Source organism: Mustela lutreola, chromosome X, assembly GCF_030435805.1.
Source record: "Mustela lutreola isolate mMusLut2 chromosome X, mMusLut2.pri, whole genome shotgun sequence".
Lineage (NCBI taxonomy): Eukaryota > Metazoa > Chordata > Mammalia > Carnivora > Mustelidae > Mustela > Mustela lutreola.
The window spans coordinates 68,173,791-68,187,431 of NC_081308.1; the positions used below are offsets into that span (position 1 = coordinate 68,173,791).

Here is a 13,641-nt window from a genome sequence, read left to right on the forward strand (position 1 = left end):
AATTTAAGGGTGGAGTCTTTTGGTTTTCCACATAAAGTATCATTTCATCTGCAAAGTGAGAGTTTGACTTCTTCTTTGACAATTTGAATACCTTTTATTTTTGTTGTTGTTGTTGTCTGATTGCTTTTGCTAGGACTTGTAAGTGTGGACATCCTTGGCTTGTTCTTCATCTTAAGAGAAAGGCTCTCAGCTTTTCCCTGTCGAGAATGATGATCACTGTGGGCTTTTCATATATATTTTTTTTTTAATGAAAGAGGAATGTTCCCTCTATCCCTACACTCTGAAGAGTTTTAATCAGGAAAGGATGTTGTATTTTGTCAAATGCTTTTTCTGTATCCATTGAGAGGACAATATGGTTCTTCTCTCTCCTCTTATTAATGTGTTCTATCACTGATTAATTTGAAAAAAATTTTTTTTTATCTTTTTTTTTTTAAAGATTTTATTTATTTATTTGACAGAGAGAAATCACAAGTAGGCAGAGAGGCAGGCAGAGAGAGAGAGAGTAGGAAGCAGGCTCCCTGCTGAGCAGAGAGCCCGATGCGGGACTCGATCCCAGGACCCTGAGATCATGACCTGAGCCGAAGGCAGTGGCTTAACCACTGAGCCACCCAGGCACCCCTAATTTGAAAATTTTGAACCACCCTTGCATCCCAGTGATAAATCCCATCTGGTCGTGATGGATAATTCTGTTAATGTACTGTTGGGTCCTATTAGCTAGGATCTTGTTTCCATATTCATTGCTGATATTGGTCTGTAATTCTCCTTTTTGATGTGGTCTTTGCCTGGTTTTGGGAATCAAGGTACTACTGGCCTCATAGAATGAGTCTGGAAGTTTTCCTTCTGTTTATGTTTTTTGAAACAGCTTCAGGAGAATAAATACTATTTCTTCTTTGAATGGTAGAATTCTCCAGGGAATCCATCAGGCCCTGGACTCTTGGTTTTTTGGAGTTTTTGAATGCTGCTGCAATCTCTTTATTGGTCATTGGTCTACTCAGGTTGTGAATTTTTTCCTGTTTCAGTATTGGTAGTTTGAAGGTTTTCAGGAAGACATCCATTTCCTCCAGGTTGCTTAATTTATTGATATAGAGTTATTGATAATTTATGATAATTGTTTCTATTTCCTTGGTGTTAGTCATGATCTCTCCCCTTTCATTCATAATTTTATTAATTTTGGTTCTTTCTTTTTTCTTTTGGGTAAGTCTGGCTAGTGGTTTATCAATGTTATTAATTCTTTCAAAGAACCAGCTTCTAGTTTCATTGATCTGCTCTACTGTATTTCTGGTATCTATTTCATTAACCTTTGCTCTACTCTTAATAATTTCTCTTCTTGTGCATGGCTTAGGCTTCATTTTTTTTTTTTTTTTGTCTCCAGTTCTTTAAGGTGTAAAGTTAGTTGGTGAATTGGGGATTTTTCTGGTTTTTTTTTTTTTTTTGAGTGAGGCTTGGATGGTTATGTATTTACCCCTTAGGACCACCTTTGCAGTATCCCATGGGTTTTGGACTGATGTGTTTTCATTCTCATTGGTTTCCATGAATTGTTTAAGTTTTTTCTTTGATTTCCTGATTGACCAAAACATTCTTCAGCAGGATGGTCTTTAGCTTCCAAGTGTTTGAATTTCTTCCAAATTTTTTCTTGTGATGGAGTTCCAGTTTCAAAGCGGTGGTCTTTGAATATACAGGGAATAATATAATAATAATAATAATATACAGGGAATATAATTTATATATTATATCATATTATGTTATTAATATATATCAGTATAGTAAATTACAATTTATTAATTATAAATATATCATATAAATTATGTAAATACAATATATTAATATATAACAAATATTAATAATTCACATTAATACATATTAATAATATAATATATACATATAACACATAATGATTAATATAATAATTAAAATCTTAATAAAATGATATATTAATATATTATATATAGTTATATATAATATAATATAAAATATAATATAATATTATAATATATTAATATGTACTTGTATATATAAATAATAATAATATACAGGGAATAATCTCAATTTTTTGGTATTGTTTGAGACGTTTTTGTGACCCATTATACAGTCTATTCCATGTGTGCTCAAGAAGAATGAGTCTTCTGTTGTTTTAGGGTGGAGTGTTCTATATATAGCTATGGGGTCCATCTGATCCAGTGTATAATTCAAAACTCTTGTTTCTTTGTTGATTTTTTGCTTAGATGATCTGTCTGTTGCTGAGTTGGAGTGTCGAGGTCTTCTACTATTAATATATTATTATCGATATGTTTTTTTATTTTGGCTAATAGCTGGTTTAGGTAGTTGGCTGCTTCCATTTTGGGGCCGTAGATATTTACAGTTGTTACAGCCTCTTGTTAGATAGACCCTTAAAGAATGATATTGTGTCCTTCTGTATCTCTAACTACAGTCTTTAGCTTAAAATCTAATTTGTTTAATATGAGAATTGCTACCTTAGGTTTTTTTTAAGTCTGTGAGCATGAAAGATGGTTCTCTATCCCTACACTTCCAGTCTGATTGTATCTTTAGGTTCAAAATCAGTCTCTTGTAGACAGCATATTGATGGGTCCTGTCTTTTTATCCAGTCTGAACCCTCTGCCATTTCATGGGAGCATGTATGCCATTCACATTTAGGGTGATTATTGACAGATAAGATTTTGTTGTCATCATGTTGCCTATGAAGTCCTTGTTTCTATAGATTGTCTCTAAATTTCTGTTCTATATCACTCTTGGGTTCTTTCTCCTTTTATAGACCGCCTCCCTTAATAGCTCTTGCAGGGCTGGCATAGTGGTCACATATTCTTTCATTTTCTGCTGGTCCTGGATGTTATCTCTTCATCCATTCTGAATGACAGTCTTGCTGGATAAAGTATTCTTGGCTGCATGTTCTTCTCCTTTAGTACCCTGAATATGTCTTGCCAGCCCTTTCTATTTTGCCAGGTCTCTGTGGACAGGCCTATCGTTACTCTGATGTTCCTCCCTCTGTAGTTAAGAAATCCCTTCCCCATCAACACTTTCAAGATTGTTTCCTTATAGCTAAGATTTGCAAATTGTACTATTATATGTTGTGGTGTCAGTCTATCCTCATTAATCTTGGGAAGGGTCCTCTCTGCCCCTTGCATAGTAATGCTTGTGTCCTTTCCCAGATTAGGGAAGTTCTCAGCTATGATTTGCTCAAATATATCTTCTAGTTTTCTCTCTTTCTCCACCCCCTCAGGGATCCCAATAATTCTGACATTGGAACGTTTCATGGCCTCATTTATTTTCCTAATTCTGTTTTCATGGATTTTAAGGTGTTCCAGGCCTCCTTCTGTTCCTTCCTTTCTAGCAGTTTGTCTTGTAGATCACTAATTTTTCTTCTGCCTCGTTTACCCTAGCCATAGAGTATCTAGCTTAGATTCCATCTCATTCATAGCATTTTTAAGTTCGGCATGATTAGCTCTCATTTCTTCCCTTAGAGAATCTATGTTGCTGTTAATGGTTTTCTGCAGCCTAGCTATTGTCTTCATGACTGTTACCCTGAAGTCTATTTCTGACTTCTTGTTTATATCTATATCCATTAGGTCTAAGGGAGATTGTCTCTGGTTTTCTTTGTTGGGAGTTCTTCCTTCTAGTCATTCTGTTGAGGGATGGTTGAGGGAATGTATAGAGTCAAAAATATCAACCATAATCCAGGCAAGGTGCACCTTGGGAAAGTTCATACCGATTGGAAGCCACCACCAAGAAAACCCAGCCAAAATGAAACCCAAAAATAAGATTTATAATGTTAAGGACAAAACTAAAAAAAAAAGGGGGGGGTGAGGGAATGTGGGGGCTATAATCTCTTAATGTGGGTGAGGTAGGGTGTTTCAGTTCTTCCTGGGTGTATTTTGTTATCTTTGTTAGAGAGTACTACTTCCCAGTGTTACAGGGAAATTAAAACTGTATGTGTGTATATATATATGTACATATATATATACATATATGCTTATATATATACATATATATATATATATATATAAAGGTAGTATTGAATAAGGGAAAAAGGACTACATTAAAGTATATATATGTGTGTGTGTATGTGTGTGTGTGTATATATATATATGGAAAAGAGAAAAAAGCATATGTGAAACAGAAGTTAGAAAGTTACTATGGAATATGTTGTATTAAGCATCTAGTTGAAATGCTAAGTGGGTAAAAAGAAAAAACAGAGAAGAAACATGAGAAAGAATAAAAAAGTTGTATCTAAGAAATGCACAGGGCCATGAGACAACACCCAAAGTTCAGGATACTATTTCCCCCTGGTGTTGGGGTTTTACAATTTTATGGGGACCCTTGGGTTGTCCTCCTCTTGTTCTTCCAGTTTGTGTTCTGCGGGAGGGCCCTGCTGCATTGCTTTTCAGGTAACCCTGCTTGAGTGGAGTTACTCTGCCCCCTATCAAGGGGCTGGGCTCCATGGAAACTAGTTTTTGGGGCTTTTGTTCTCCAGGGGCTTTTTGTGCCTTTTCCAAGGGTTGGAGCAAAGGAAAATGTCCATTGCTGGACCTCTGCCCGAGAAGAGAAGTCACATTCTGCTCTTCTCTGAACCCTCTAGACCACACAGTCTCCCCCTCTGTAAGCGCCACTGAAAACTGAAGCCTCCCACAGGTGGTGCTCACCCCCAGCAATCCTCTCTGTTTGACCCAGATGCCTGCATGTCTCTGCCCCCTGTCCTTCCAAAATTCTGAGCAATTCTGGTCTGGGTGGGTGTGGCTGGTGGCAGCAGTGATGGTGTCCCCCTCCACAGGCACAGGTCTGAGCAAGCAGCCACTGGTCCTGACATTTTCCCCTTAAGCCCCTGGATTCTCTTTGAGTGCTGGTATCAGGACCCTCCCTTCCTGCAACCACCACTCTGCAAGCTATTGCTCTTCCTCAGGAGCAGAACGCTTTTGCCCTGGGTTATTGTGTTATTTTCCAGTGGTTTGCTTCTCGTGGCTCCCTCCCCATTCTGTTTATCCTCCAATATCTATCTGCACAATACCAACTCTGTCCTTTGTACCTCTTGACTGAAGAACCTCTGCCTCCACAGAGATCTTACATCTCAGGCTGATTTTGTGGGTTTCAGACTGGCTTGTAGATATCCAGCTAAATTCAGAGGACTGGTTGAAACGGGGTTCCCCATGCCTCTGCCATCTTGAGTCGCAACCTAAAACAATTTTTATTTTTAAATTTATATAATTTTTTAAAAGAGATTTTATTTTTTTATTTGACAGAGAGAGACACAGCTAGAGAGGGAACACCAGCAGGGGGAGTGGGAGAGGGAGAAGCATGCCTCCTGAGGAGCAGGGAGCCCAATGTGGGACTCAATACCAGGACTCTAGGATCACGACGTGAGCGGAAAGCAGACACTTAATGACTGAGCCACCCAGGTGCCCCAAAACAATTTTATTTTTAATTGATTTCTACACCCAACATGGAGCTCAAACCCACAACCCCAAGATCAAGAGTCATGTGTTCCACCAGCTGATCCAGGTGGGCATCTCCATTGATTTTTATTTTTTAAAGACTTTTAAAAAAAGATTTATTTATTTATTTTAGACAGAGAGATGGGGGGAAGGGCAGAGGGCGAGGGAGAGAGTCTCAAGGAGACCTCATGCTGAATATAGGACCTGACATGGGCCTCGATCTCACTACCTGGAGATCATGACCTGAGCCAAAGCCAAGAGTGGGATGCTCAGTTGACTGCCACAGGTGCCCTTATGTTTTATAGATTTCTGGAATTTAGGGGTAATCTGGGTGGCTCAGTTGGTTAAGCATCTGCCTTTCACTCAGATTATGATTCTAGGGACCTGGGATTGAGCCCCATGTCAGGCTCCCTGCTTAGCATGGAGTCTACTTCTCCCTTTCCCTCTGCTATACCTCTCCATCAAATAAATAAAATCTTTATAAAATAAATAAAACTTAATAGCATTATTGAAATATAATTCACATACCATAAAACTTGCCCCTTTAAGGTGTACAATTCAGTGGTTTTTGTATATCCTCAGATTTGTGCAACTATCACCATATCTAATTTTCAGAGATTTTCATTAACCCAAAAAAAGAAATCTTTCCTGTTAGCAGTCACTCCTCATTCTTGATAGTAAGCACTTGAGTCTTCTTTATTCCCTTGGTCAGTCTAGCCCAAAGTTTGTCAATTCTGTCAGTTTTTTCAGAAAAACAGTTTTTGGTTTTGATATTCTCTATTCTTTTGTTAATTTCCACTCTAATCTTCAATTTCTTTCGTTTATCTGCTTTACGTTTAGCTTGCTCTTCTTTTCTAGTATGTTTTTTTTCTTTTCTAGTATCTTACCAGGAAAGTTACATTATTTATTTGAGATCGTTCTTATTTGTTAATATTGAACTTTACAGCTACACATTTCCCTCTAAGTACTGCTTTCATTTCAGTTATTGTACTCTTCAATTCCAGACTGTCCATTGGGCCTTTTTAATAATCTCTCTATTGATATCATTTATTTGGTGAGATAGTGTTCTCATATTTTCCTTTACTTCTTTTTTAAAAATTATTTTATTAACATATAATATATTATTTGCTGTAGGGGTACAGGTCTGTGAATCATCAGTTTACACATTTCACAGCACTCACCATAGCACATACCCTCCCCAATGTCCATAACCCAACCACCCTGCCCCTACTCCCTCCTCCCACAGCAACCCTCAGTTTATTTCCTGAGATTAAGAGTCTTTTATGGTTTGTCTCCCTCCTGATCCCATCTTGTTTATTTTTCCCTTCCCTACCCACCCCCCCACAACCTCCTGCCCTGCCTCTCAAATTCCTCATACCAGAGAGACCATATGATAATTGTCCTCCTCTGATTGAATTATTTCGCTCAGCATAATGCCCTCTAGCTCTATCCATGTCATTGCAGATGGCAAGATTTCATTTCTTTTTTTTCAAGATTTTATTTATTTTTATTTGTCAGAGAGAGAAGAAGCAAGGGTAGCAGCAGGCAGAGAGAGAAGCAAGGGTAGCAGCAGGCAGAGAGAGAAGCAGGCTTCCCACTGAGCAAGGACACTGATGCGGGACTTGATTCTAAGACTCTGGGATCATGACCTGAGCCAAAGGCAGCCGCTGAACTGACTGAGCCATCCAGGTGTCCCAAATTGCATTTTGTTTGATGACTGCATAGTATTCCATTGTGTGTGTGTGTACATATATATATATATATATGTATATATATATGTGTGTGTGTGTACATATATATATATATATGTATATATATATGTGTGTGTGTGTACACATACACACATACCACATCTTCTTTATCCATTCATCTGTTGATGGACATCTAGGTTCTTTCAATAGTTTGGCTATTGTGGACATTGCTGCTATAAACATTCTGGTGCATGTAGCCCTTTGTATCACTATATTTGTATCTTTAGGGTAAATACCCAGTAGTGCGATTTCTGGGTTGTAGGATCACTCTATTTTCAACTTTTTGAGGAACCTCCATGCTGTTTTCCAGAGTGGTCGCACCAGCTTGCATTCCCACCAAAAGTGTAGGAGGGTTTCCCTTTCTCTACCTCCTCTCCGACATGTTGTTTCCTGATTTGTTAATTTTAGCCATTCTGACTGGTGTGAGGTGGTATCTCATTGTGATTTTGTTTTGTATTTCCGTGATGCCGAGTGATGTGGAGCACTTTTTCATGCGTCTGTTGGCCATCTGGATGTCTTCTTTGCAGAAATGTCTGTTCATGGCTTCTGACCCTTTCTTGATTGGATTATTTGGTTTTTGGGTGTTGAGATTGATAAGTTCTTTATAGATTTTGGATACTAGCCCTTTATCTGATACTTAGTTTGCAAATATCTTCTCCCATTCTGTCAGTTGTCTTTTGGTTTTGTTAACTGTTTCCTTTGCTGTGCAAAAGCTTTTGGGCTTGATGAAGTCCCAATAGTTCATTTTTGCCCTTGCTTCCCTTGCCTTTGGCGATGTTCCTAGGAAGATGTTGCTATGGCTGAGGTCGAAGAGGTTGCTGCCTGTGTTCTCCTCAAGGATTTTGATGGATTCCTGTCTTGCATTGAGGTCTTTCATCCATTTTGAGTCTGTTTTTGTGTGTGGTGTAAGGAAGTGGTCCAGTTTCATTTTTCTGCATGTGGCTGTCCAATTTTCCCAACACCATTTGTTGAGGAGACTGTCTTTTTTCCATTGGACATTCTTTCCTGCTTTTTCGAAGATTAGTTGACCATAGAGTTGAGAGTCTATTCGGGGCTCTCTATTCTGTTCCATTGATCTATATGTCTCTTTTTGTGCCAGTACCATACTGTATGATTACAGCTTTGTAATAGCACTTGAAGTCTGGAACTGTGATGCCACCAACTTTAGCTTTCTTTTTCAACATTCCTCTGCCTATTTGGGGTCTTTTCTGGTTCCATATAAATTTTAGAACTAGTTGTTCCATTTATTTGAAAAAAAATTGATGGTATTTTGGATAGATATTGCATTAAATTTGTAGATTGCTTTAGGTAGCATAGACATTTTCACAATATTTGTTCTTCCAATTCATGAGAATGGAACATTTTTCCATTTTTTGTGTCTCCCTCAATTTCTTTCATGAGTACTTGATAGTTTTTTTTTTTTAAATGCAACATGAAATGACCTAATCAAGTTTTGTGGCTGTGAGCTGGTATGGGACACCTATGATCTCCTTTATTATTCGGACTGACTCACTCGGGCCCCATCTTTTTTTTTTTTTTTAAGATTTTATTTATTTATTTGACAGAGAGAGATGACAAGCAGGCAGAGAGACAGGCAGAGAGAGAGGAGGAAGCAGGCTCCCTGCTGAGCAAAGAGCCCGATGTGGGGCTCGATCCCAGGACCCTGAGATCATGACCTGAGCTGAAGGCAGCGGCTTAACCCACTGAGCCACCCAGGCGCCCCTTTTTTTTTCTTTTTGAATAGCCATCCTAATTCTTTTTTTTTTTTTAAAGATTTTATTTTATTTATTTGTCATAGAGAGAGAAGCGAGAGCAAGCACAGGCAGACAGAGTGGCAGGAAGAGGCAGAGGGAGAAGCAGGCTCCCTGCCAAGCAAGGAGCCCGATGTGGGACTCGATCCCAGGACGCTGGGATCATGACCTGAGCTGAAGGCAGCCGCTTAACTAACTGAGCCACCCAGGCATCCCAGTACTTGATAGTTTTATGAGTACAGATTCTTTGCCTCTTTGGTTAGGTTTATTCCTAGTACCTTATGGTTTTGGGTGCTATTGTAAATGGGATTGACTCCTTAATTTCTCTTCTTCTGTCTTGTTGTTGGTGTATAGAAATTCAATTGATTTCTATGCCTTGATCTTATATCCTCACACTTTACAGAATTCCTGTATGACTTCTAGCAGTTTTGGAGTGGAGTCGTTTGGGTTTTCCACATAAAGTCTCATATCATCTGCAAAGAGTGAGAATTTGAGTTCTTCTTTGCTGATTCAGATGCCTTATATTTCTTTTTGCTGTCTGATTGCTGAGGCTAGGACTTCTAGTACTATGCTGAATAGTAGTGGTGATCATGGACATTCCTGCTGTGTTCCTGACCTTAGTGGAAAAGCCCTTAGTTTTTCCCCGTTGAGGATGATATTCACTGTGGGTTTTTCATAGATGGCTTTGATAATATTGAGGTATGTACCCTCTATCCCTACACTTTGAAGAGTTTTGATCAAGAATCGATGCTGTACTCTGTCAAATGCTTTTTCAGCATCTGTTGCGTGTATCATATAGTTCTTGTTCTTTCTTTCATTAATGTTATATCACATTGATTGATTTGTAGATGTACAACCAACCTTGCAGCCTAGGAATAAATCCCACTTGGTCATGGTGAATAATCCTTTTAATGTACGGTTGGATCCAATTGGCTAGTATTTTGGTGAGAATTTTTGCATCTGTGTTCATGAGGATATTGGTTTGTAATTCTCCTTTTTGATGGGGTCTTTGTCTGGTTTGGGGGTCAAGGTAATGCTGGCCTTATAAAATGAGTTTGGAAGTTTTCCTTCCATTTCTAATTTTTGGAGAAGTTTCAGGAGTATAGGTATTAATTCTTCTTTAAATGTTTGGTAGAGTTCCCTGGGGAAGCTGTCTGGCCCTGGGATCTCATTTCTTGGGAGATTTTGGATGACTACTTCAATCTCCTTTCTGGTTATGGGTGGTTCATGTGTTCTATTTCTTCCTGATTTAGTTTTGGTAGTTTATATATCTCTAGGAATACATCCTTTTCTTCCATATTGTCAAACTTGCTGGCATATAGTTGCTCAAAATATGTTCTTATAATTTGTTTGTATTTCTTTCGTGTTGGTTGTGATCTCTCCTCTTTCATTCATGACTTTAGTAATTTGGGTCCTTTCTTTCTTCTTTTTGATAATTCTGGTCAGGGGTTTATCTATCTTATTAATTCTTTCAAAGAACCAGCTCCTCATTTCTTTGATTTGTTCTACTGTTCTTTTGATTTCTATTTCATTGATTTCTGCTCTGATTTCAGCTTTCTTTTGATGTCCGTTAGCATGGTAGATTGTTTTCCACCCCTTCACTTTAAATCTGGTGGTGCCTTTGGGTCTAAAATGAATTTCTTGTAGACAACATATCAGTGGATCTTGTTTTTTTATCCTTTCTAATATTCTGTGTCTTTTGATTGGGGCATATAGCCCATCTACATTTAGGATAACTATTGAAAGATAGGAATTTAGTGCCATTGTATTGCCTGTAAGGTGACTGTTACTGTATATTGTCTCTGTTCCTTTCTGGTCTGTTACTTTTAGGCTCTCTCTTTGCTTAGAGGATGCCTTTAAATATTTCAATATTTCAATATTTCTCATAGGGCTGGTTTGGTGTTTGCAAATTCTTTTAATTTTTGTTTGTCTTGGAAGCTTTTTATCTCTCCTATTTTCAGTGACAGCCTAGCTGTATATAGTATTCTCGGCTGCATATTTTTCTCATTTAGTGCTCTGTATATATCATGCCATTCCTTTCTGGCCTTCCAGGTCTCTGTGGATAAGTCTGCTGCCAATCTAATATTTTTACCATTGTATGTTACAGACCTCTTTTCCCGGGCTGCTTTCAGGATTTTCTCTTTGTCACTGAGACTTGTAAATTTTACTATTAGGTGACGGGGTGTGGGCCTATTCTTATTGATTTTGAGGGGCGTTCTCTGAACCTCCTGAATTTTGATGCTCATTCCCTTTGCCATATTGGGGAAATTCTCCCCAATAATTCTCTCCAGTATACCTTCTGTTAGAGACCTCTTGTCCCAAGCTGCTCTCAGGATTTTCTCTTTGTCTCTGAGACTTGTACATTTTACTATTAGATGATGTGGTGTGGACCTATTTTTATTGATTTTGAGGGGGATTCTCTGTGCCTCCTGGATTTTGATCCTTGTTCCCTTTGCCATATTAGGGACATTCTCTATTATAATTTGCACCAATATACCTTCTGCCCCTCTCTCTCTTTTTCCTCTGGGATCCCAATTATTCTAATATTGTTTCTTCATATGGTATCACTTATTTCTCAAATTTTCCTTTCATTGTTCAGTAGTTGTTTGTCTCTCTTTTGCTTGTCTTCTTTATTCTCCATCATTCAGTCTTCTATATCACTAATTCTCTCTTCTGCCTCATTTATCCTAGCAGTAGGTGCCTCCATTTTTTATTGCACCTCATTAATAGCTTTTTTGATTTCTACTTGGTTAGATTTTAGTTCTTTATTTCTCCAGAAAGGGATTCTCTAATATCTTCCATGGCTCTTTTGAGCTGAGCTAGTACCTTGAGAATCATCATTCTGAACTCTAGTTCTGACATATTACCAATGTCCATGTTAATTAGGTCCCTAGAGTATGGTATTGCCTCTTGTTCTTTTTTCCATGGTGAGTTTTTCCACCTTCTCGTTTTATCCAGATAAAAATATATGAAGGAGAGAGTAAAATACTAAAAGGGTGCCAAAACCCCCAGAAAAATATATGCTACCCAAATCAGAAGAGACCTGAAACTGGGGGGAGAAGAAAGGGGAGAAAAATTTAAAAATAGAAAATAAAAATACATATATGTATTTTTATTTTATGTAAAATATTTTATTTTATGTAAAATATTATTTTTATTTAAAATTTTAATTTTATGTGAAATATTTTATTTTATGTATTTTATTTTATGTAAAATACATATATGTATTTTTATTTTCTTATTTTTTATAAATACATATATATATATTAGACTGTTGAATAGAACAGGGCCACCCACTTGATTTTGGGTGTATTCTGGCCTCTTAATAAAAACTGCCTCCCAAATATTAAGGAAAGAAATACCTATGTATATACAAACATAAGGGTAAACATGATGAAGGGATGGAATATGAATATAAAGATGAAAATTTATAAAGATTCTAAAAAAGGAATTGATAAGAGAAGTTGGTTGGAAATGAAAAAAAGAGGAGAGAATGTGATCAGGCTGGATTCTAGATTTAGGGTATATTTTGATCTATTAGAAGAAATTGTATCCCAAAATTTTAAAGAAAAAAGAGCTATATGTATTCAAAAAATAATTTTAAATACAGCGAAGGGATAAAATAGGAGTATAACTGAAAATTTAAAAAGATTTTTTAAAAAGATATTGATAAGATAAAATAGTTTAAAAATATTAGAAGAGGAAAGAGGAAAAGTTATAAAAAGTAGAATCAGGAAAAATAAAATAAAAGAAATTTAACTTTGCAAGACTAAAAGATCATGGGGGGAAAAGCCATGAATTCTCTGTGTTGCTTTACCCTAACTCTGTAGTTCCACAGTTCTCATTGAATTCGGTCTTGGCTGGATGTTCTTTTCGATCTTTTTGAGGAGGGGCCTGTTTCAGTTATTCTCAAATGTCTTTGTCTGAAGCGGAATTGCACCACCCTTGGCAGGGGCCAGGCTAAGTAATCTGCTTGGGTTAGCTCTTGGAGCTTTTGTTACCTGATCACTTTTCATAAAGCTTTGGAGGATGGGAATGATGATGGCAGGCTCCCAATCCCTGGCCCCAGAGGAGCCCAGAGCTCGGGCCCCCACTCTCAATGTGCCTTCCGTGAGACGCAGTCAATCCCTTCAGTCTCCCTGGTCTTCAGCCAATCTGTGCTTACCTGGCCTTTGAGCATTTCTGTCTCCGGTGCATGGCCCCGTTTGGAGTTTCCAAATCCAGCAGATTCCTGTAGCATGCTCTCATGCTGCTCCTCCTGGAGGAGGAAAGAGGGGGTCTCTCTGTATCTGCCATTTGTGGTGTCCCTGCTTGAGGAGCAATGGCCCAACCATGTCTTGGGTCACTGTTTAAGGTAACCCCGAGCTGAGAGCTCACTCCTTGGCTCTGGCTCCATCTCTGCTCTGATACCTGGCATCCCTGCCACACTCAGACACCCCCAGTCTTTCTGTGGCCCCGCGGTTCCTGAGACCACACTGCCCCTGCGAGGGCTTCACCCCCACTTAGCCTCTGGAGCGACATCCCTCAGAGGAGCAGACTTCTAAAAGTTCTGATTTTGTGCTCTGCTGCTCCACCACTTGCAAGGAGCCAGCCCCTCCCCCACAGTCTGAGCCAAAATGGAGTCAGTCACTTAACTGAGCCACCATCTGATTTTCTTGAATACATGCTTCCTGGATTGCCAGAATCTTTTATTTAATT

The 13,641-nt window shown here is 38.2% G+C and overlaps 1 protein-coding gene across 4 annotated transcripts in view; it reads left to right on the forward strand.

Moving 5' to 3' along the window:
* Positions 1-13,641, forward strand: part of ATP7A (ATPase copper transporting alpha) — a 187,575-nt gene that overhangs the window by 122,793 nt on the left and 51,141 nt on the right. The gene's annotated exons all lie outside the window — the stretch shown is intronic.